The 24,596-nt window shown below is 46.8% G+C and overlaps 1 protein-coding gene across 2 annotated transcripts in view; it reads right to left on the minus strand.

Annotated features, from left to right (window-relative positions):
- The window catches only part of TTC3 (tetratricopeptide repeat domain 3), a 2,698,168-nt gene that overhangs the window by 857,100 nt on the left and 1,816,472 nt on the right, over nucleotides 1-24,596 (minus strand). The gene's annotated exons all lie outside the window — the stretch shown is intronic.

The raw sequence follows: 24,596 nt of genomic DNA on the forward strand, positions 1-24,596 counted from the left end.
TTTATACAAAGTTAAAAGACAATTGGTGGTTTCATCGACTGTTGATAATTTGACACCAAAAAAGATAGGACAAATAAGACTTTCCTGTAAAATTCTTTCTGATGCGTGTATCTGCTTAGATGCACATGGGTTGCATAGGTCAACAGCAAGGTATAACATAAGCAGTGTTGCGTAGCAACTTGCTATACAATTCTGTAGTTTTGCTAATCAAATGGAAACTTGTATAGCAAAGTTAGCTATGCAAGTTGCCCTCTTCACTCAAAGCACAGCTCGCCCTGCATAGCTCTCTTCACCCTCTTTTCTCTGTTTTTTCAAGTGTCAATGGAGGGAAAGTGCAGCAGTAATCCTCTCCTCCGCTCTTAAGTGTCAAATGCATGTGTAGGAGTGCAAGAATTCTTTTTTCAAATAATTGCAAACCAGAAGTATTAAATCAGGATGATACTTTAATTAAGTTGTTTATATCCTGTCTGGCAAAGACAAGTATGTGTCAGCTTTATTTTTTTTAAAGACATTCATGCAATTCCATTCCTAAAATGTAAGTTGTTAAATAATACATAATTTCAGTATTGAGACTGTAAAACCTTGCATCGATCCATGCTTTGCAGTGAAGTTTAGGTTAGTGTATCTGAATTTCAAAGTGTCAACTATATTTCATTTTGTTAGGAAGATGCATGTTGACTAGTGAACATTTGAAAGTGTACATTATCACATGATCAAATGCTTTTGACGGCAAACCTAGTTCTGTGAACGGCAGGTTGCATGCATCTTGCAACTGGTGCTCAACCCATGATCAAACCCATACCCCTTGACATTCTATATTATCACCCTGTTGCTTTATACCAGGTACCCTGAAAGTGAGATGACCACAAACTACAATATTCCACCTAGTTTGGCCAGTTCTCTGCCTGCTATGCAATCCACTATGCTTAGTCTCTTTCTTTCGTGTTACATAATAAATACAAAAAGCGAACAAAATGCTTACGGAAAGTATTGATCAATAGTTCCATCCAGCCTGTAGATCTACTGCAATACCAAACCCTGTAGTTTGCCTCTAGAGCTTGCTTTGCTTTATGATTGTATTATATATTACCATCTGCAGGAGACAGCTGGCCAGACAGTTTTCTGAGCCTTTTTCATCATTTCTATTTATTTGTGTCCATTCTTGCAGCTAACCTTTTACATTTTATTGACACTCTCAATATACATGAGAGTACATCAATTGTGTATTCAAGTAGAAGAACGTGCAAGTGTAAGTTGTCTATGTAACTTGTACACCTTTTTTCTTCAAAACTTTATTCATAAACAGTCTTCTTTTACATTGCCAACAGTGTTACTCATGTGAGTACCTCAAGATCGTATGCATTTAGTCCATCTGACATCGTCTCACCTAGTTACCGTGATTGAGTATTATTTGATGCAATCCAACCTTTAACTATAATCCTTTCAACTCTTCGATCCCAACTACGACTCCCCCTCCCTCCCTCCCTCCCTAAACCCCAACAGGTATGGTTCATTCCTAATATCCCAGATGTGGGCTCTGTTCTGGCATACTCTGCAGGTCTGATTTCCTACCCTCCACTTCGCTGCCCATCAGACCTGTACATTTCTCATTAGTGCTGGTCTATGGAAATGGCCTTACCTTTCCTTTACATACTCATTGAAGGGGCTCCACACCGTCAGGCAATTATAAGTTACTCACTGTAGTGACTAACTAGTCCCCTTTCCGCCATACTGCATGCGGGGGTACGGCCGTGGGAGCATGCGCTACCATGACTCCGCCCACCGGCGCCACACCTCAGTCCCCATTGACGCGTCGACAATAGTTAACATTGCCTAATGACACCAGTATTATTGGAGTGGGAGGATGGTGGGACGTATGGAGGAAAGGGGAAAAGTACTGAGAGTAGGTTAGTCACTATGGTGATTATCCTATAATTACTCTCATGTCCCATCCCTTTTTCTCCATACTGCATGGGCGATTACAACTGAATGTAGCCCCAGGGTGGAGAGGAGACCTTCCTTACGCAAACAGGTTCCTTAGAACCGCCTGTCCGAAGGCCGCGTCTAACTTAGAACCGACATCCAAACAGTAATGCTTACAGAAAGCCGAAGGGGTGGCCCAGGTGGCCATTCTGCTTGTGACCTGCCACGGAACCTGCTGCTGGAATGTGATGGCCGTGGCCTTGGCTCTGACAGCGTGAAGGTTAGCTAGCAGTGGCTTGTGCTGCCCCTCGTAGGCTTCTTTCATGGCTGCAACCATCCACTGTGCAATAGAAGCCTTGGATGCTGAATACCCGGGCCTGGATCCCCAAAAGGTGACAAAAAGTGCATCCGACTTGCGGAAGCCCTTGCTCCTATCCAGATAGAAGTTCAGAGCGTGCCTGACATCTAGACAGTGGAAGACTCTCTGAACCTCATCCTTGGGGACAGAAAGAAACGTAGGTAAGACCATTTCCTCGTTTCGATGGAAAGCGGATGGCACCTTGGGTAGGAACACAGGACCACCTTATCCCTGCCTGTGGAAAGTGGCATAGGGTTCTGAGGCCACCAGAGCCTGGATCTCGCTGACTCTGTGAGCAGAGGTGAGGACCACTAATAAAGCTGTCTTAATGGTGACTAGTTTGATGTCCGCGGACAGCATTGGCTCGAAAGGTTTGTGTGCCAAACACCACATTGAGGTCCCACACAGGGTGTGGCTTCTTGATGGGAGGGTAGAGCCTGGACAAGCCCGCCAGATGTTTCCCGACTATTGGTTTGGAAGAGAGGCCTACTCCTCTGAATTTCTGTAGGCCCCTATGGCTGCCAGATAGGTGCGACATTTGTCCACCTGTACGCTTGAATGCACAAGGTGTGCCGAGAAGGAGAGTACATCATCCATTGTGCACCTAATCTCCTTAGAGTCCGCCCAATGATAGAACCTAGCTCCTGGCGCCCTGAATGATCTCTAGGTTAGCCTGTGAGAGGCTCGGGTGCCTGAGGGAGACCTGCTCAGGAACCACGCTGCAAGGACTAACTTCTGTGGGGCGGGGTGGATGACCCTGCTCCCCTGCTGGGACAAGAGATGGGCTGGACCCAGCGGAAAACCACGGTCTCGCCGGCCACCATGGAGCTGTCAGAATGATGGCTCAGTGACAAGCTTCCTTTATCTTGCAGATTACCCTGTGGACCAGGGTTGTGGGAGGAAGGCATAGGCTGTCATGGCGTCCCACCTTATCTGTAATGCGCCACCCAGACCCTGCCAGGATGCGAACAGATGGCAGTTCCGGTTCTGCCAGGAGGCAAACAGATCCACCTGAGGATGCCCCCATCTGCTGAAGAACTCCAGCAGCACCTGGTCGTTCAATTGCCATTTTTTCTTTTTTTAATGATTTGTATGAATCAAAATAAAAAGATTGATTTTTACAAAGAGCTTGTCACTGTCCATGTCTGTTAAATGTCTTTTTGTTTATTTTGTTTACATGAGAAGCAAAGTTGCTAGGGTTTTCAGCCTTCTACGGCCTCTTCAAACTGGTATTAGTGAGTGGAAGATATGATTAATCATGATCTCTATTCACTCGCAGCTGCTACCTCTAGGTTTCGCGAAGTTGAGAGGGCAAACGTCGCGTCCTGACTTTCTGCTGTCATTTCTGGAGAGGTCAAAGTGTCCAGTTTTGCCATGATCTGGTGAACTATTTGCGTGGTAGCCGTTAGCCAGGTCGGTCTATCTCCACTAGTCATTCTTGACCACCAACAAAGTTCACTGTCTAAAGAAGGGTCCAATGAGAAGTGTCGCATGTAGGCGGTCCTAATTGGTTTGGTTTCTGGGCAACCCAGTAGGAGATGTCGAACTGTCTCTTTTTCGTTTGTATTGTGACATAATCTGCAGTGTGATAGAGTTGACATACCCCTAATGGCTCTAATTTCATTTGTAGGCAACAAATTCAATCTCACTCTTAGAATACAGTTTCTTGCTTTTCTGTTGGGAAATTGTTTGACGTATCCCTGTAATTCATTCAGTTCCTTTGTATTCGGTGGCAAGTGTTGAGTTAGCTTGTTTTCTGAAGCTTTTGCCAACGTCTTAATCCAGTCTAGCGCTTTAGTTTTTTCAGAATTTTTCCCGGATTTGTGATCAAGTCATTCTCGTCATATTCAATTTCTTTTAGCAGTCTTGAGATGTAGGTCTTCCAGGATTGTAGAATTTTGTTAGACTCGGCTGCTAGTTCGATTTTGATCAGTCTGTATAGCAGTGGACTTTCAGGAAGTAAGATTTTTCTGTAAAACCTTAGTGAATTACAGTTCAACGTCCCTTGCAGGGACAGAAGACTCAGTTCCCTTCGAATTGATGCTACCGGCGTAGACGTGGGAAGTCCGAGAACAGTTCGCCAGTAATAGGCTTCAAGTTTTGGCAAAATTTCACGCGGGAGCAATATCATTGCTTCAGTACCGTAGGTTAGAGCAGGAACCACCTTCATTTTGTAAAAATCAATTGCCGGGATTGTAGAAAAGTGACCCAGTTTATGATAGATAGCTTTTCCTTGTGAGGCAAGTTTCCTGGTTTTTGTTCTCAGATGATCTTGCATGGCTGTTTTTTTTTGGTGTTATCCAGCACAATACCCAGGTACTTGAAGTTTTGAACTTTTTCGATCTCCTCCGATTGAAAAAGCCACTTTAGTTTTTCAGTTTTCTTCGTTGATTTTCCCAAGTTAAGTATTTTTGTTTTGGTTTTGTTTACTTCCAGGTTATTTGCTGTAGTATACTTGTACAGGTTGTCCAGTTGACGCTGTAGACCTATGGGCGTTTGATCGATCAGTATAAGGTCATCGGCGTAGAAAATTCTGCTAATGGTGTGTTGACCCACCCGGGGTGGGAAGGCTCTCACAGAGGCTTCTGAAATTTGAAAATCACTGAGGTAGGCCAAAAAGAGGGAGGGAGCCAAGGGGCATCCCTGTTTGACACCTCTTTGGGTTGCTATTGGTTTTGATAGCAGGCCTTGGTAGTTCAGTTTAACACGGACTGTCGTGTTCATATATAGTGCTTTAATGGGGTTCAGTATGGACTCAGGGCAAGACCAGGTTTTCAGTTTCCTCCAAAGCGCAGACCTGTCGACTCGGTCAAATGCTTGGGAAAAGTCTATGAAGGCCAGATGTAACCTAGGCCCTCCTTCGAGCATTTTGATTTTCAGTATACTTATCAGAAGAATATTGGCTGTAGTTCCCAAGTTCTTTTTAAATCCAGATTGAAATGGATCATTACATGCAGCGTTCAAGGCCCATTGTTGGAATCTTTTCAGTAGCAAAGCGCCGAATAGCTTTCCTATTGGATCAAGGAGTGCTATGGGGCGATAGTTCACTGGATCGTTGATGTCTCCCTTCTTGTATATGGGTACAATTGTGGCTGTGGTCCAAGAAGCAGGAATTGATTTTGATTCCGCACATCTTGAGAAGACTTGACAGATAAAAGAGGACCAAGCTTCTGGGTTGGATTTCAGGTCTATATTTGTAATACTTTCGGGGCCAGGAGCCCTTGAATTTTTCAGGTTGACGATTAGGTCGAAAATTTCTTCATGATCGCTGATTTTTACCCAGGGTAGTTCTTGACTCTCTAGTGTAGCAGGTTTCTGGCCCCAAGGTAGACCAAAAGATTTCTTTATGTATTTGTCCCAAGTTGCTTCTCCAATAGCGTTTTCAATGCTTGCACTACTGGTAGATGATTTGGAGTTTATTAATGTCCAGAAATCTTTCAAATTTTTTGTGCAGATGGCTCTCAAAATAGCTTCGGAGTCTTGTTGATATAGAGTTCTGCGATGAGATTTTAGCCAGGAGCGGTAAGTGAACTTCTCTTTCCTTTTCTCCCTCTTTGCTTGGTTAACTTTAAGTTTTCCGTCAATTCTAATTGCTTTGCGGTATTCTCTTCGTTTTTCCGTTAGCCGTGTGTCATACGAATGCTTTGATTCTAGGGGGAGAGATCTCGTAGTACCAGGCTTCCTATATGTTGTTAGCAAGGGGCCGTAATCGGTCTCAAACTCCAGGTTACTTGTTTTGGCATTACTGTACTTATTGGATAGTTCTATAATATCTTTCGCTGTAAGGCGTAATCTGTTTCCCTGAGGATTTAGTTCCACCTGGTAGTTCAACGATTCAACTGCTATGTTGGAGCTTTGCCACGTTGTAATTAGAGGGTTGTGACCACTTGCCGTTGTTTGTTTCACCTTGAAGTCTAAGATCAAGTTCAAGAAAGGGCGTGATACGACTATGTGGTCAATTGATGACTCGGAAACCCCATTTGACCAGGTCGGTGGACGTGACTTGTCTGGAAAGAACGTGTCTAAATTCTGGAACTGTCTAGACTTCATAAGGTCGAGCCACTGACTTCCTCTTAAGACGGCAGGGGTTATGGGTTTTTTTGGTTTTTGTTGGGGACATGCTGCATTTAGATCACCGCAAATTAGTATATGCGTCACTTGGTGGACTGTCAGAATCTCGTCTATTTCTAGTTCCATTTCTCTAAGGAAAGTAGTCACTTCTGTTTTTGCTGGATTCCAGTATATATTTAAAATAGCTAAAGATGTGTTTTGGTCTTTCTTGTCGTGATTGCTTTGTTGGGACCACTTTAGAAGAACTACTAGACGGTGTTGGTTGGCTCTTAAGACTTTTTCCAGTTGTAAGCCGTGCCCCATGCGGATGGCTGTCAAAAGGCCAGAAGATGGCCGGCCTTTCATGCTTTTTAAAGCTGGCGCCAAGACAAGTTCGTAGCCATCTAAAGCCGATAGTTTTGTTAGCCACGTTTCTTGTAGACATAGTATATCATAATCCCCTAGATGGATTTCGCCTGGGTTGGTCAAATGGTAGAAACCCCTCGTGTTCCAAGAACATAGACGGATTTCATGTCTACCCACGTCTGTTGTCTGGTGGTCTATATGGCTGTTTTCCGAGTATTTGAGTTGCTATTGAATTTTCTTTGATGTTAGTGCTTTTGGAAGCCAAGCCCATAGGCTCGTTGCTGTAGACTTGGTTAAAGTTCCAGTTTTGTCCAACGTTGAAGGTTGTTCCGGTTGGCTGAAGGTCTTGCGTAAGTTTTCTCTAGATGGAGTGCTTGTAGAGGACATTCGAATATTCAGGTTCGTTTTTGGTCCTGTTGCATCATACTTCGAGATAGATTTGACTCGCCCCTTTGGACTGGGTAAAGCGTGGGTTTTAGTGTCGCTGTTCTCACTCTGCTCTATTCTGGCCGTCAACCGTTCCCCATTTCTTTGGCATGTTTGGCTAGTTGAATTAGTTTTTGAATAGTCGCCTTGGGATTTTCCGTTTCCCCTCGGGGTGAGGGGTTTAGTGCGTGAGTGATCTTTGCTGTTTGTTGTTTCTGTTAGGTCGTATCCCATCTTTAGTACATTTTTTGCTTCTCTTCTTAGCAGGTCTTTGATTGTTGTTGAAGAAATGTGCAGATATGTTTGCGCCTTACCTTTCCTGTGGCTTGGATCAACTATCCTTAGGTCATTCGTATTAATTATCCTCAGCTTGGGCACATGATTGAATAGTATTAGTACTGAGCTTCTATTCAAAATCACGTCGTCATGGTTTCCTGGAATTTGTTCCTGTTTGAGGACCCACAGTCGTTCTTGAGGGGCTTTGGAGATCTTTTTGTATTTTTCTGTTTTGGATCTGTAATGCAGAACCTCGATTTTTTGTTTTCGGTTACTTTGTTCAGGTCTTTCTTCGCTAGACTTTTTTCCTAGTGATTGCACCTCTTTCGAGGCTTCATGGCTCCGAGCGTGATATCTTTGTGAGTCAAACCTTGAACTAGTGTCCCTCACCTTGTAGGAGCTCGTTGTTAGTTTTTGTTGGGTTGTTGGCTGAAGTGCCGTTGCTTTCGGTTCCAGCTTCTTTAAATTTTGAATTGTTTTGTTACGACGTTCTTCTAATGTGAGGAAGGGTACAAGTTGGTTTAGGCGCACTTCTTCTAAGGTGGCATCTAAGCTGGAATGATGGCCCACTAGGATTTCTGTTTTTCCTTGCGATTTAGCTATTTCCTCGATGGTGTCTGATGGATAGCCTTCCTCTAAGTGCAGGCTAATATTCATCAACGATTCCTGGATCATGAAGTCTTCAGTCGTTTTGGGAGAATAAGTGGCTGTGTTCTGGGGGGGTGGGAGTGCTCTGGGTTGCCGAGGGAATAGTCTCCACTCTAGCACATTCTGGGTCAACTCTATTCGGTTTAGTTCTGGGTTTAATTGAGGGTTCCTGTTGTTTCTTGGGGTTGGAAGGTTGGACATCGCTCCTTTTGCTTTGGTCCTTATCCATTTTCTTTTTGGTAAAGATCTTGTAGGCTTGTTCAGTGCTTTGGCTCTGGAAGGGGTATCCAGAGTCTGGGGTGAAGGTGTCGTCTACTACCAGCACAACTTCCTTTTTCTCATCTTGGCCTCTAGGTTTTGTTGTAGAATTCGTTTGGCTTGTGTCGGTTTGGGTTTGACAGTTCTTGATGGTAGTTTTCACTGTCAAATCTATTAGATTGAAAAATCTGGTGAGCAGGTTTTGTGAGGCAGTGTTTTGCATTGCCTTACCTGACCTTTTCGAGTAGGCTGTTAGGCCGTTGTTATTAGTTTTCTTTGTGACTAAGCCCTTATTTAAAAGCAGCCTTCTTTTTTTGTTGTCTTTTTTACTGCCTTTAAGGCATTTCTTTTCTGTTGTTTTATGAGCTGCCGGTGAGTGTCTAGGGCGTTTACTTTGTTTTGACCTGGCCGGCGTTGAAGTAGTGCACAACTTATCTGGATTTTCCTGGTCATTGCAAGCGAGTTCCTCATCCTGGTGGATAGACTCGGGGGGAGTCCTCAGTGCCGAGGCAGATGACAGAGGGTCGCGGCCCCGCGGGGCGGGGTCTTCTTTTTCAGCGGCCGCGTCGCTGTGTATGAAGGCTACAACTGTGACGTGGTTGCAGGGTTCGACCACTCCGGACTCAGCAATTACTGGGCCTTCTTCGTGCGGCTGACTTCGGTTTTTGCCGGTCCTCGAGGCTGCATCGGAGGCTGAGGCCTTCGCTGACGGCAACGTACATCCTCGTGGGCCTGGATCCTCTCCCCTGGACAGCACGGACCTAATATCTCCTCCGGGACCAATAGGTGAGGGCGCCAGAGGGACAGTGATCGCAGGGTCCACGAGGTACCCGGTGAGTCGGGCCTCAAGATGTAAGTCCTCTATGATTGATGTTGCAGAAACTCCTGGCTCTGGTTCCGGCATCGTTTCTCGTTGTTTTTCTTCCGTCAAGAGCGCCGAGGGGGCCGCAAGAACGGCTGCTTTCCTCCGTTGCTGTTTATAGTTGAGCAGTGTCGTTGCCGGCTTATCAGTTTTTCCTGTTTTTCCATATGAGCTACAAGCTGTGGAAAAACAGTAGACTTGATTTTGCTTAGTGTTTGTCAGTTCTTCTAAAATAGAGGGAGGACGCGAACTGCGCATCCAGAGTTTTGCTTCCAAGTCAGTAAATGGTGAGGTTGGGGAGGTGGCAGTCCTCGCAGCCTCGCCTGCCATAACTGCAGGACTGCCACTCGCCACCACTCCGCGTCCGCTCCGCGGACTGTAGAGGTAGTTATAGAGTAGTTGAGAATTGGCTCCACCTCCTATGAAGACAGGGAAAGCAGACTCTTCAGGCAAGGGATACTGCAGGACTGCCACTCGCCGCCACTCCGCCAATTGCCATTCGTAATTGTCTGCTTCCAGTCTGCTGAGCCTGTCCGCTTCCAAGTTGGCCTCTCCCGGGAGGTGGACGGCCATGAGGTAGATGTTCTCCAGGGCCCATTCCCACATGCTGACCGCTAGGCTGCACAGCGGTGGGGACCTGGTACCCTCCTCCTGTTGACATAGTACATGCTGGTGGATTTGTCGGTCTGGATAAGCACGGTTTTGCCCCCAATGAGCGTAAGGAAAGCTCTGAGAGCTAGCCAGATGGCGCTGAGCTCCAGCCAGTTGATATGTGACCCCGGTTCCTGTCGCGAAGGAGCGATGTGGCTGCCAAATAGGGACATGTAGATAAGCGTCCTTCAGATCCAAGGAACACATCCAGTCTCCCTTGTCTAGTGTCTCTGCAATGATTGCTGGTGTAACCATCTTGAATTTCTGAAGAGGGAGGGAGAGGGTGAGGGTGGATAGGTCCAGCACAATTCTCAGGCAAGCCTAGTTCTTCTTTTGTATGGTGAAAATCGGGGAATAGAAGCCCAATCCTCTCTGGGAGGCTCGGACTTCTTCCACTGACTTGCCTTCGACGAGCGACCAGATCTCCGCCAACAGAGTTGCCATCCCAATCTGTGGGAGTAGAGGGGATGAAGGAGGGGAGGGAGGTACCGGCAGGTGGTAACCCGAGGATACTACAGAGAGGATCCAGGGGTCGGAAAAATTCTGGCACCAAAATTGCACGTGAAAGGCAAGCCTGCCCCCAACCGAAGACACGTGGAACCGAAGGTACGCGTCATGCTTTCTTTCCTTTTGAGGCTGCTGCTAAGGAGGGGGACAGGAAACAGCCCTTGCCCCCCCCAATTTGTTGTTTGCGCCAGTGCTGACTCGACAAGCAGTCAGTTTGCCTCGACCTCTGTTCCTGGTATAAGTCTTGTTTGTCGTTTGGGGCCTATATTGCAACTAATGTGTATAATTGGCCATTAAGTGTGCCTTTTAGCACCAGGTACCTGCCTTCAACATCCCTATAAAGAAATTGTTTTTTAAATTTCTCATTGGTGCTCAACAGTATCGTCACCCCCTTTGTCTTTTTCCCTGCTCGTAGCACAGTACTGTCTAGGGAATGTATTATGGGACATATTCCATTCATCTGCGGAGAGTAGGTGTGTCTCTTGCAAAAAGACTATCAATGCCTGAAGTTCTCTTAGTTTCCCTATTATGGAGAGACGTTTCGCCAGTAAATTTAAGCCCTGTACATCCGGGTTATAATGTTCAATTCAGGCATACCCCTTACATCTGAATTTATCTGAGTCTCTGAGTTGTCTTTTCCACCCACCCTTGTCCTTTCCCCTTCTGCCCCCTGAACCATAACACAGTTTCCCCCATTGCCTAAGCTCTAGATTCCCCCCCCTCCTCAATCTCCTCCCACCCTCTCCCATCCCTGCTCCCTGCCCTCAACTCCATTCTGACCAAGGTTCTCTAGACCCTCCCCTGGTTCCCTTCCGGGGCTTTGGACCCAGTACATCCCCAAGCCTTCCCTACGCCAGGATATTTCCATACCCTGATTTGGATTCTAAGCTGCCCCCCGCTCCCCTCAGAGTCAGGGCATGCTCCTCTCGATTCCTCATTTTACAGGTCTCCCCCCCCCCATCCTTTCTACCCCATCAGTGTGTTAGGCAGAATCCTGGGCAGTGCCCTTAGGGACCACTACACAAGATTAGGACTACAGGTGGTAGTACAATTTCACCTTGGTACAAGCCTGTACTACACAAAGTGGTAGCAGTAGCGGAGCAGCCAGACTTATCTCAAGAGCAAATGAGCAGTAGTAGAGATTACACAAAGGACTACAATTACTGTGACTCAAGCAAACACATACTCAAGGTTTCTGGTTAAAAAGTAAAAATACATTTATTTTTAGACCATCTGTTCACAAAACACTTCACTTCTATTAATGTAAAACCACACTTCAAAATACACTAGACACAACCAATTCTCCTTGTGCAGAACAAGTAAGTAACTTTGATTTGACAGACCGGTGTTGTGAAACAAAAGATGTTACCAGGGGTTATCAGGCGATCACTTTTTGACAGTAAGGACAGTTCAGTCTTACGAAAGGGAAGCGTATCCGCAAACAGAAATGTTACTGTAGTCAAACACGCTTCGCACATGAATTAACACAAGAGAGTTGGGGATAAACATCATAGGCAATACTGTTGTCAAGGCAGATAGAATCAAGAAACACTTTCTAAAACGTAGATAAAAGTCAATAGGCCTGCGCCAGTGTCAATGGGACAGGGGTCCTGTTGTCGAGGATCACAAGGTTAGAACAGTTCACGATTCGAGATTGCCAGGAGTACTTAGATATTGTCAAAAGCGAAGGACAAGTTATAAGAGGGAAGGAAGATAAGGACAAGCCTTTGGTGAGGAGAAAAGGGTTCACCCTAGTTCCTCGAAGTCGGACAAGGTACCTTATTCGTATGAAGAAGAGCTGGTGCCACGGCAGTTGTTCCTGGTAGTTCCTGCAGACTCGTGGCTCCTGAAGCTTCAGTCGTGGGGCCAAGAAGGAGGACGTCTGGAGCGATCTGCACTACCCAGGGATAAAGCCAGCAGCAGCAAAAGCAACAGTGAATAAAAGGTGCGCGCCTTTAAAACAGGAGAGGCTCTTCAGGTGGCTATCCGGACCACAACAGCTGTGTGCAGCGATTTCGACCAAGAAGAGGATCCTCTGCCTGTGGAAGGTGAGCTGGTTGATCCCACCAGGCTCAAGGGAAGACGACTCCGGACTTGATCTTCTCTTGTCATTGAAGGGTATATAGCTCAGGACTGCAGCAGGGCTTCACCGGGATTCGAGAGTTGCAGCAGTCGTCTTCTTCTCCGCTTCTCTTCGGTTCTTTGCAGTTCTAGTGGCGACTCACTTCCAGCTCAAGAGTCCTGCCTTTTATGCCAAAATCCCCCATTCACACAGCCTGGCTAGCAATCACTCAGCAGGGGGGGGGGGGCAATCAAGACAAAGTGTGACTTGGGTCTCCAAGGATACCCTGTGCAGGGGGTGACTACACCCCTCCCTCACATTCAGCCCACCTAGACACCCAGACGCCAAAGGAGGGCTTCTGGACAGAAGCCCGCCAAAGGTCAGCCAGCAAAGGAGGCAAAACTGGTTTGCCGCGCAAAGTAAATCACAAGAAGGACTTTAACAAAAAGAAATGGCGATAAAACCCAACCGGAGCCGAAATAAAAAGTATTTGGTCAAGCGGGTTTAAGTTTGAGGCTGATATAATAGCCTAAAACAGTACCACGTTTAAATAGTATCATCGCAGTAGAAAATATAGGGTAGATACCACTGCCATGTCTTAGTGTTAAGAGAGCAAAATAAAGCTCAGAGAGATACAGACAAAAAGGGATAGGAACTAACCCGTTCCAATACTCCATGTAAGATGGGGTGTGTACTGGGTCTGTAAATGGCAACTTTACCTGTTTCTGGGGGACAGTAATCAGCACCAGAAAAATTGAATAAGAGGGAAGTCTCAAAGACAACCCTGTGTCACTGCATGGAAGGTGCTGTGTAACACACACAAAAGGGGGGCTCACAGAGTGGTGTAGCTCCAGAGTCCAAGAGTCCAAGATCACACAAACAGTAGAAATACCCATGGCAAAACACATGTAAGAGTGGGAAAAAGGGCTCACACTCTTACCAGGTGGAAAAAATAAACCCCTGAAATCCAGCAAAGCTTCTGAGGGACTCACTAGGTGATAGAAATTAGCCATAAATGAGAATTCTCCCTAACACAGTGGGACAAAGTTACATTTGTTTCCTCTTCCAGTCCTTATTTCATGCGCGCCTGTTAATGTGACTTCTTTTCCCCGTCTTTTTTTGCTGCTGGCCGACCACTCCCACATTTGAACACGGTCACAACTTGGGTTTTGTTTTCGTCCTTGATCTGTTCGAACTTAGTCTTCCTCTATCTGCATCAGAGTCAAACCTTCCTCACACATGGTGATCTGCTGTTTGCCCTCCCAAGTGAACAGCAGACCAAAAGGGAATGTCCATTTGTAGGCAATACGTTTTGCAATTAGTGCCCTAGTGACTGCTTGCATCATTCTTCTTTTATGTAGTGTGGATAGCGCCAGGTCTTGATATCGTACCTGTGCCCCTTTGATTGAGACCACTTGTTGCGTTCTCGCTGCTGTAAGTATCTCCTCCTTCATGGTATAGGACGTCAAGGCTATTAAATTGTCACTGGGTCTAGCTCCTGGGTCCCCTTTCTTAGGTCCTACTTTGTCAATTAATATATCCTCAGGTCGTGTGCCGGTCAAGAGGCTGCTGAAACAGTGATGCACTGCCTCCTTTAGGTCCTTATCTAGGATTGTCTCGACTAGGCCTTTGACCCTTAAGTTATACCTGCAGGTGCCGTTCTCGAGGTCCTCTGCCTGGACTTCTAGGTTATGCGTTGCTCTGGCCACTTGTTCGAGGAGAATGCTATTCTGTTTCATTTCCTCCGAGTTCTCTGATAGGCCATCTTCTGCAACGTCCACGCTGTTTCCCAACTCAGTGATCTCCTTTCTGACCTCCTGTAGTGACGTCTTAAGCTCCTCTCATCTTCCCAAATTGTTTCTGGAAGTATTCCAGCATTGTACCCTCCATCCCTCTCAAGCAGTCTTGTAACTCTTCTTTGTTTAGTGCCATTGTGGACGACTCCTCAGTATTACCGCTCTTCACCACTTCCTTTGTCGAGTCACCAACTTGTGGTTCTTCCTGTTGTTGCCTCCAACAGCATTACCGGTGTCCCCCGTGTGATCTTGCTGTGCCTTTGACTCTCGCAGGGGCACTCTTGGGTTTGGACCCTGGTATCTGTTGGCAGGCACCGTCAGTTTGTGCCCTTTCCATGTCTCTCTATGTGTGTGAGGGAGGCCAATTTCAAGCATTATCTGCACAGCTATTTGCCAGGTGTTTGAGTTATTTGCTGGGTTATATCTGGTCTCTTTCCACAGTCACCACATCTGGTATTTTACCAGCCTCCCTAACACCTCTCCTGGGTACTTGCTCACTGCAGTGGGCCGGGGTCATACCTGTAAGCAATAGCCTCCTCCAACCTCCCGTTGAGATGCTGCTGAATATATTTCCTTGAGCTTACAGGTTGAATTCTACTCCATCGATTCTCTTTTGCCACCACACGTTATTCAGTTACATGTGTTCAACAGGTTCTGGCGTAATCCTGCGTGGTATTCCTCCCACTGTGCATGCTATGCTCTTTTGTGACTCTGTACCCGTTATACCTGGCTTCACACAGTTCCAGCTCTTGGTGCTATGTATGCCGGGCTACTGTTCTTCTGCTTGTTCTGGCTCCCTTTGTTATGAGGTATTGCTCCTTGAGTATTGTCCCATATTGTGTGTGTCTGCTGTGGGTTCAACCAACCTGATTGCTGCTCCGCTGTGTTTTATACTATATATCCCGTGCCCAGCCCCCCACCCCCCGGAATGGCTTGCTTTATTTATGCACTCCTTTCGCCGCAGTCCATCCAGCCTCTATGTTTGGGCGGGTGGTTTAAACGCTGCTTTTATGAACGTTGCTGGGCTTCCCTATTTCTTTGCGCCTATGCCTCCTTTACTATTCTCTCCTGAGCCGTGTGCCCACAGCGTTATACTCCCGACAGGCACCAAGTACTGCACGGGCACTGCCTCCTCCACACTGCACTGCGTATTCTATTGCGCCCCTTCTCCGGCTCTCATGCCAACTCTCTCCGTTCATTCCACCTTGCTTGTATTGGGCTGGAGCCCGTTGCAGCTTTCTCGTCGCCTCCTTTATCGGTGTGTCAGCGCAGGGATGGGCAGCTTTACCGCTCTGCTCTCACTCTGCCTCCTGCTTTTCCACGAGGGCCGGTTCGTCCGTTCTACTCTCTGAAATCGCAGCTGCACTTCAGTGGGCTTCCACCCTCGTTGCAGTTACCACTGCTGGAGCTGACTTGTCTGGGGTTGCTGCATTGTCGGTGATGCTCCTCACTGCTTGTCTCCTCTCCTCTGCTTCACCGATAGGCGATCGTAGCCTTCCTTCGCTTGCTTTCCCGCCTGGGGTTCCAAGCAGTTCTTGCTACGTCGCCACGTCTACATTACCGCTCTGCAGGCTGCTGTCGGAGGCATGTATTCCGTGCCGCATCCCCTACCACCGTGTAGTCCACCTTCTCTGTGGATCCTGGAGGTCAGAAGTGTTTGCAATCTCCACTCTTTTCCGATGCTTATGTTGCCTTATTTATCCCACCCGGATCACAGGAGTATGCACCCACACGGATCGGCGGCCATCTTGGAATCCATGTACCTTCTGCTTCTAATGAGGGGAGCAAGGGTGGGAGCATGTGAATCAACGCAGATACAAGTATCAGAAAGAAGATTACACGTATGTAATATTTGTCTGCTGAGGCTTGTGGATCTGCTTAGAATCACATGCTTTTCGTAGACTAGCGAGCAGTACCAGAAGGAGGTGGGTTATTAGAAGGGACAGAAGGAAACTATGTCTTAACACTGCTTGTCCTACTTGAGAGTTGCTCCTAGTCTTTGTGTTGTGACAAAGCGCAAGTATTCACCTCTTCTCCCCAATGCAGAGCCCCTCTTGCCCCCTGTGAGTCGAGGGAGGCGAGTCTCCTCTGCAAGACACTCCACAGGGATCGAGGCAAGTGCAATCTCATCTGGAAAGACTTCCCGTTTGGGGACAAGGACTGTGAGGAACTCCCTGGGCTATCTACCATATCCACGTACATGGGACTACCCGTTGGAACGAATAATGCAGCATTGTTACTGTTGGCAATGCAAAAAGAAATCCATTTGTGAAAGAAAACAAAAATGTCTCCTTAACAAGAGATGCATATTTAACTGGGTCGAGTCGAAGAGAAGGAGGATACATCACCCTTTGTGGAGGTGGAACCAAGGCAAGTCCCTGAGCCTGCGAATTTCAACAAGGCATAGAACGCCAGTACGAGATGCCAGAGACCCGGTGTGTGCAGATGCGAGAAAGGCATTGTGAGGGAGGGGAGAGGATCATGCTGTCCAATGGTGGCGTGACCACAAACAGCGTGGTGGGCAGGACACCCAAAGAACGATGCCGCGACCACCGGTACAGGAAGCGTGGAAAGCCTCCGATTGCCAGCACAAGTAAACCGAACCAGGAACCAGAATCCGGCAAGCGAGAGAAATGAAAAAGTACACCAGAGCGAGAGCCAAACCCTGCCACAGTCCCTGGTAGAGAGAGAGAGAGGTACTGGGAGAAGCGGAAGGCTGTCGGGGCCTCTTTGTACATAAAAAGAAACTCGTGACAGTCTTAAGGATGAAAAAAGAAGACTAGAACTGTGTAATTTGAGCTATAAGGAAGCAATGAATAACCTGAGCTGGGAAGAGGGTTATTATACCACGATTGTCCCAGTCCTAAGGGCGAGATACCAAGAGAGAAACCAGTTAAGAGCAGAAGTAAGAAACCTGTAAAAGAAGGGTTTAAGCAAACCAGGTGGGGAACAAGCTTAGTAGGGAAACACATTGCCTGGGAGGAAGGAAATAAATCCTATCTCCTCAGAATTTAAGATTGGAGGAAGTCTAACATAAGCATATTTAATGAGAAGCAGGATATAAAACCCTTAAATGAACAAGATTAAATAACATACATTGTAATACCAAGATGTTAGGAAAAAGTAAACCTAAATGAGGGACAAGATAAACCCACCGCAATAAAGTTTGAAAGTAATGAGAGCAAAGAGTCTACAAGTGATGACAAGAGTGTGAAAAAGTACCTGAAGGAAGTTGTTGTAAATAGAGAAGAGAAAATACGAAAACCAAGACTATTCTTGAAGAACTACAAGAAGTGATCTCAATGTCTAAACAAGGTGAATAGGTTGAGAAGGAGAAATTACTTACCGTAATGATCTTTCCATGGATTCTTCTGCTGCAAATTCTTCATCTTAATAGATATACTCATCCAGCTGTGCTGCTCAGAAACCTTTCGACAGGGGGCGTAGACGACCTCGGCTCGGTCGTCGCCTCGTCTTGCTGAGTGCTCGATCGTCGTATAAATACCACGTCACTTTGCCCCATGCTTCACTTCCTCCATTTTTACCCGCTGTGCCTGAACGCTGCAGAAGAAAACGCTGGGAGGGAGGCTAATCAGCCTGCAAAAAAAAATAACAATGGGATACAACCCATCGGGGAGACCCGACAGAATTCGTAGATTAGGAAGATAGATATTTTTTAAAAAGTGATCAGTAAGATAGAAGCGGTCACCCACTCAACCACTCTGACATTCTGAGCAGGAATGGATGGGAGGGGCGATGAGGAATCCACAGGAGAAGAATCTATGGAAAGATCATTACAGGAAGTCATTTATCCTTCAATTAATTGCTTTTCTCTTACAGATTACTCAACTTGATAGACTCCCCAAGCAGTTAGAATAACGGTGGAGGGCAAAAAGCATTAAATAAGCTGATTTTGCAGAACTGCTCAACCAAATCTTGCATCTTCTCCTTGTGCAACCTCTTAAGAGTAATACTTGGCAAATGTAGGCAGGCTGAGACCCCCCTGGTAGAATGTGCCCTGATGCCATGAGGAAGATCCCTGCCGGCTGACTGGTAACTTCCAGATGTACACAGAATAATTCAATGGTACAGGGTTTGCTTGGGTGTGGCTTGACCTTTACTGGATAACGAATGGGCAACAAACTGGTCAGTTTTCCGAAACTCGGATGTACGAGCCACATAGAAACTTATGGCTCTTTAGGGGTCAAGGCGGTGAAACCCCTCTTTCTCTTCGAGGGATGGGATGGAGGGTAAAAGACAGGCAAATCAATAGACTGAGAAAGGTGAAACTGTGAAACAACTTTAGGAAGGACGCCAGGCCTGACTGAGCGAAACATTCTCCTGAATGAAACGTAAAAATGGAGGTTTCAGCACAAAGCCTGCAATGCACTAACCCTACTGGCTGACGTGATTGCAACCAAAAAAGCTATTTTAAGGGATAACAGCCTTATGGAACAAGAGTACATGAGGTTGAATGGAGCTGCCATCAAATAAGTCAAAACCAGATTAAGATCCCAATCTGGAAAAATAAAAGGAATTGGATGAAACTTATTGAGAGGGCCCTTAAGGTATTGGGCCATGACTGGAATAGTGAAGAAAGAACCCTGATCCGCAGACCTTTTGAATACAGACAAGGCCTCCTAATATCCTTTGACTGTGGTGACCTGAAGGCCTGCTGAGGCCAGTGACAGAAGGAACTCCATCACTGCAGTGGTGGGCAAGAGATGCGGTCAATCTCGCGTTACCTTCACCACGCCTCAAATCCTCTCCACCTGCACGCATACAGAGATCTTGTAGACTGTCTGTGCGCAGCCAGCAACACCTCAAGTACTTCCTCTGAGAGTTCCCAGTCATCGTAACTTATCCTCTCAAGAGCCACACATGTAGGTTGAAGGAGTCCGGGCTCAGGTGAAGCACTCGACCTTCCGACAGGGTCAGGAGATCCGGATGCTGAGGCAACCAGTGAGGTGGACAGATGGCCAGATCCAGGAGATTGGAGCACCACGTCCAGTCTGGGGTGATCAAGATCATGGGTGCTTGAAATCTCCTCAACCTTCAGAGAATTCAAGGAATGTTGGGAATCGTGGGGAAGGCGAAGTGGAGAGGGAAATCCCAGTCCACCAGAAACGCGTCCCGAAGTGCACCGTTCACTGGGAATTCCCTCAAACTAAACTGTTTGCACTTCCTGTTGGACTATGGTGAACATATCCAATGCCGGGGTACCAAAGAGAGAAAAGACCTCTTCCAGGACTTCCTGGCACACTTCCCATTCATATGAGACCATGCTCTGCCTGCTTAGAGTATCTGCTAAACTGTTCTCTGTCCCCGCCAGATGAACTGCCGAGACGGATATCTCACTCTTTAGTAACCAGAACCACATGAGACCTAGCAGGCAGAGGAAGGAAGCCGCTGGAAAAGTGGTGTGGTTCTGGAACACATTAACCATCTGTGCTATGCTGTTGGCTCTCCCTTCGGGAGGGAAAGCCTTTCTTATCTGAGTATCTAGGACTACTCTGATGAACTGGAGCTTTTAGATGGGGCTACTTCAAGTTCAGAGAGAAGCCCAGGTTGTGCAGTAGTAGGGAAGTGCACTTCATATGAGATGAGACTTGCCCCGCTGACTTCCCCCGGATCAGTCAGTCGTCCAGGTACAGAAATACATGGACGCCAGATCTCCTTAGGTGAGCTGCGACTACCGACATGGCTTGGTGAAGACCCTTGGAGCGGAGGACAACCCAAAGAGCAGCACTTTGAACTGATAGTGCTTGTCCCCTATGAGGAACCTTAAGAACTTCCAGTGTTGTTGGTCTATCTGCACAAGGAAATAAGCATCCTGTAGGTCTATTGACACCAGCCAGTCCTGAAGTTCGGGAGCGTAGAGAATTTCTCTCAGCGTCACCATCGTGACTGTGCCCTTCCTCAGGAACTTGTTTAAGGCCCTGAGGTCCAGAATGGGATGGAGCCCTCCTTTCTTGGGCACCAGGAGATACGGGGAATACCATCCTGACCCTCTCGGATCGGCAGGTACCTCTTCCACGTCACTCTTTGACAACAAGGCTCTCAGCTCTTCCTGGTGCTTCTGTCCCGGTTGGATTCGAGGCAGTGGGGGTCTGTCCAGTGGCTTTCTTAAAAAGGGAAGACAATAGCCCCACCAAATTGTCTGCAGGGCCCAGGCATCAGAGGTAACCTCCTGCCACTGGGGCCAATTGTCCTGCCAACTGGCAAGTCGTGGGAGGGGAAATCAAAGCAGCTTAGAGGGTGGAGCCGCCCTGCCGCTGGCCTCTAGAAGCCCATTTGCCCCTTCCGGGGCACGAAAAATGCCTCTGCCCCTGTCTGGCTTGCAGGAGCTGCTGCTTCATGCCGTAGGCTACATATCAATAGCCTCTGCCTCTTGAGGCAAAGCTAAAGGCAGGCTTGGCCGGTTGCGCAGCTAGGCCCATCGAATTTGCTGCTATTTTTTACTCTTTGAATTTTTTCGAAAGAGTCGTCAGCTTTTTGTCCAAAAAGCATATCATCCGCAAAGGGCTTGTCTAGCAGCCTGTTCTGGACATTTGGGGAGAATCCAGAAGTTTTGAAGCAGGCCTGTCTTCTCATGTCTTCTGCCGATCCCACTGACCAGCCAACGCAGGCCGCCATATCCAGGCCCATTTGTAACAGTTTTGCCACTTCCTTCCCATCTTCCACCAGCCGTATAAAACCATCCTGCATTTCTCCTCCCAGGATGTACTGAGAGGCTTGTTATACAGCCTTCCACAGGCCAAATGCAAATTTGGCATCGCTGCATGCAATATTATTGGCCTTTAAAGCCATACTGCCTGAAGTGATTGGACGTAGAGGCTGCAGGTCTGGTGGTGATAGTGGCAGCTTGCACTACCAACCTTTCTGGTGAAGGGTACGAGGAGAGGAAAGAAGGATCTCCTCTTGCTGGCCTATATTTTCCTGTGCAATTGGCACTTACGTGGGTCAGTGTGCATGGGTGATGCCATAGGGAGTCCGCTATAGCCGGATTGAAAGGAATATTATGCTCGACCATTGGACCTTCGTCCAGGATATCAGTCAGTTCATTACCCTGAAGGGGTGCAGCAGAAGCTTTTAAGCCAAGGATGTCTACCACGGTTTCCACTAAGGCCCTGAATTTGGCATGAGTATGCTTGTAGGGTTGGCCTTTTTGGAAATAAAGATCTGGGGTGTGTCCAGCCCACTTGCTTCCTGTAAACCTGGGGCTAGGGTTAATAAATTGGCTTGATCTAAGTAATCTACCCCGCCAGTGCCGGAATAGATTGGGTCAATGTCCCCTTGGTCTTCGAGCTGGTTGACGTCGAAGATCGAAGATCGACTCAAAAAATCCTGTCCTCAATAACGGGACAAAACAACCATCGTCGATAGTCGGCGAAGGTTTCGATGAGGATCGACATGACAGTTATCAGCGCCAAGGAAATGACTGTCGGAGCAGAGGAAGGCTTGGACGACGAAAGAATGTCGTGGGTAGGATCTATCGACGGACAACTGTGGACAGTTTTTGCGCCTTTGTCGGCGTCGAGCCCGAAGGCTTGGTTGATGTTGATGGAGTCGACAGACCGGCTAGCATAGGGTCGGGAGCACCGAGCGCAGACATTCCCAGCCAAGGCTTGCTGGTCAGGGGGCGGGGAACCGCACTGGCAGCAACATTTCCAGCATTTCAGTTTTAAATTTGTCCCACTCTTCTCGAATGGTTGGTCTCTCACCTCGTTCCGACTATGAGCTGGATTTGCGAGTTGGGGGTGGCACAGTTTCTTCTTTCGGAAGGAAGACTAAGTAGAATGGCTTCTAGCGAGGGACTGCTTCTTAGTTTTCTTACAATGCTTATCCTTCCCTTTTTTCGGGGGTGGGCTCCTACGCATCAGCCTCTGAAGAACAAATTAGCGACCGCGCCAGAGATTGACAGTCGGCCCAAAGCCAGTTTCCCGGCTCTCTCACGCAGGGATTTCAGTCCCATTTTTTAGCACGATGCACAGTCCTTTGTGTCGTGACTCGCACCAAATCACCACAGAGAGATGTTGTGGGGGTCGGTCACCGACATTTTGGCCTCGCAATCCATGCACCTTTTCAAGCTTGCAACCCAGTGAGTAGACATCGCAGTCGAGGTTTTTGAAGAAAAAATGTCAAATCTGACAGAAAAAACATTGAGTAAACTTAAAGTTGTGTTCCCGATGCAACGTGCAAGAAAAAAGGAACTGAAGCATTGGTTGTAGTGATGTGGTATTTATATGACGCCTGACGTCACGTCCTGAGCAGACGATCGAGCACCCAGCAAGACAAGGCGACAATCGACAGCCTAGTCGAGGTTCACTACGCCCCTGTCGAAAAGCATCTCAGCAGCAGAGCTGGAGGAGGATATCTATCAAGATGAGGAAATCTGCGGGTGAACAGCAATCCATTGAAATATCTCTATCACAGAGAAAGACTGCAAATAAAAGCTCATTGGAAAATCAAGAAAAGACCAGGCGAAGACGAGACATTCTCTTGGCCTATTTAAGATAGTTAAAGATAGTGGTAGGGTCAGATAGAGTTAGTTTGGATGGATGACATTTTTACTTTGGACTTCCTGACAACTGACTAGCACCTTTCGTTTCCTTAGATAGGTACTCCCTTCAGTTATAGGAAATGTTAGAGCGTTTACCTTCATGTTTAATACAAGTATTGAATCATGTCCTCAGTGTCCAACTCTTTCAGACCCACCAGTGTCCACATAGTAATGTTGGGTGACTGTGTGATCTGACTTCCATGTTGCTGCCCTACAGATTGCCTCTAAGGGTACATTTGCAATGAAGGCTAATGTGGCACCAGTTCCACATGTAGAAGGTACTCTACATGTAAATTGTAGTATCTTGTTAGATAACTGTATGCACTTTACAACCTATTTAGAAATGGCTGATTTGGAGACAGGATCCCCTTCTCTCTCTGCAGCTAAGGAAACTAAGAACTGCTCTGTTTTCCGGATTGGTTTTGTTTATTTTAGATAGTACATGCCAGCATTCTTAACATCTAGCAGATGGAAGGATCTCTCTCCAGAGCTTTGTGGTTTTTGAAAAATCACTGGTAGTTGAATAGATTGGTTGACATGGAACTTAGAAATGAACTTCAGTGTGAATGGTGGGTGTGTTCTTAAGACCACTTTGTTTTTATATTGTGACAAAAGGCAATGAGACAGATAATTCTAGGAACTCACTCACTCGCCTTAAGGAGGTGAGGACGATAAGAAAAGATGCTTTGTAAGTGAGATCTCTGAGGCTTGTCTTGTTAATGGGTTCAAAAGGAGGATCCATGAGCTTATTTAAGACAATGTTTATATCTCACCGAAGGGGTGGATTTGAAATTGGAGAACAAATCCTCTTCACCCCTTCCATGAAGGCTTTCACGACAGGAATCTTCCACCATGAAACTTTGCTTTGTGATGTAGTGTACGCAGAAAAATCAGCTAAATGGACTTTTAGAGAATTGAACACAAGACCTGAATCAATAAGTTTAATAGATAGTGCAGCTGCTAAGTTGAATGATTGAGGGTGTGGATGGAGAGTTTCCCCTTGGTTCTGAGACATGTTGTAAGGGCTGGTCAGTTTCATTGGTAGGCAAACTTTAGCAGGTCGGAGTAGCATGTCTGGCATGCCCATATTGGAGCAACCAGGATCATCGTCAAGAGTTCCTGATACATATTGTGGATTACTCTGTTGAGGAGTGGGGCTGGGGGAAAAGCGTATGCAAATTTCCATGACCCACTGATCCACAGTAGGTTGCCTTTGGAAAACCTGGAGGGTGAAGTTTTGGCACTTTGCGTTCTCTTCTATGGCAAACAGATCTATGTCTGGCTGACCCCATTGCATGAAAATGCTGTATAAAATGTCTTTATGTAGTTCCCACTCGTGTTGTAAAGTAAGTTTTGTGTTTCTGCTTAGTGTGTTTACTACACAGCTGTGTTGCACTGGAACATGTTCTGACATAAGGTAAATGTTCCCCTGGAGGCTCCATTTCCAGATCTTCTGTGCTAGTCTGTACAGACCTAGTGAGCTAGTTCCACCCTGTGTGATGATGTGAAAACATGGCGGTTTTGCGGTCTGTGAGAACTGGTACAGTCTTTCCTGTCAACTGATGTTGAAAGCTTATAATGCTTTGAACACTGCTAGCAACATTAGGATGTTGATGTGTTTCTTTGTGTGCGTGTGCGCGCGTGTGTGTGTGTATGCACGCGCATCTCAACATGCCGCATGTCAGGTGGATGTAACGAGCTCCCCAGACAGAGCGCTAACAGGTTTACCTCTCTTAAGTTGTTTTTTATCCACGACTGAAGTGCTGACACCACAGTTTACAAAACTATCACTAGATAATCCCACTCTACTTGCACTTGAGACCATTGTTTTCGATTGAGGCCATTCCTGT

Source organism: Ambystoma mexicanum, chromosome 7p (assembly GCF_040938575.1).
Source record: "Ambystoma mexicanum isolate Mex_15411 chromosome 7p, UKY_AmexF1_1, whole genome shotgun sequence".
Taxonomy (NCBI): domain Eukaryota; kingdom Metazoa; phylum Chordata; class Amphibia; order Caudata; family Ambystomatidae; genus Ambystoma; species Ambystoma mexicanum.